The following is a 323-nucleotide window of genomic DNA, read 5'->3' on the forward strand; positions in this document are numbered from 1 at the left end:
CAGCAAGGCACAGTTATCAACACACTTCATCCTCCCAGTGCTTCTCCAAGGAGCAGCAGAAATGCTCCTCTGCGCGGTCTGCAAAGAACCAGACACACACCACGACTCCTGGGCCTCTCCGTAACTCAGGTTTGCCTTCCGGACTCAACTCCTTCATCAACTGATCAGTTATTTCAGACACCTTAGATTTTTTAATATAGATAGTTATTTTTTTATACATTTATTTCCTTATAGGTAATGTGTGTATGTATGTATGGATAGTGTATAGGTATGTATGCACACACAGTATACTTGTGGGAAAAGAATATATATAGTAAAATAAT

At 39.6% G+C, this 323-nt stretch overlaps 1 protein-coding gene across 1 annotated transcript in view; it reads right to left on the reverse strand.

The window, feature by feature from the left end:
- Window positions 1-323, reverse strand: part of LOC104547044 (eukaryotic translation initiation factor 4 gamma 3-like) — a gene marked incomplete at its 3' end in the record, with an annotated part of 57,726 nt that overhangs the window by 6,392 nt on the left and 51,011 nt on the right. The gene's annotated exons all lie outside the window — the stretch shown is intronic.

This window comes from Mesitornis unicolor, unplaced genomic scaffold (assembly GCF_000695765.1).
Source record: "Mesitornis unicolor isolate BGI_N332 unplaced genomic scaffold, ASM69576v1 scaffold41799, whole genome shotgun sequence".
Classification (NCBI taxonomy): domain Eukaryota; kingdom Metazoa; phylum Chordata; class Aves; order Mesitornithiformes; family Mesitornithidae; genus Mesitornis; species Mesitornis unicolor.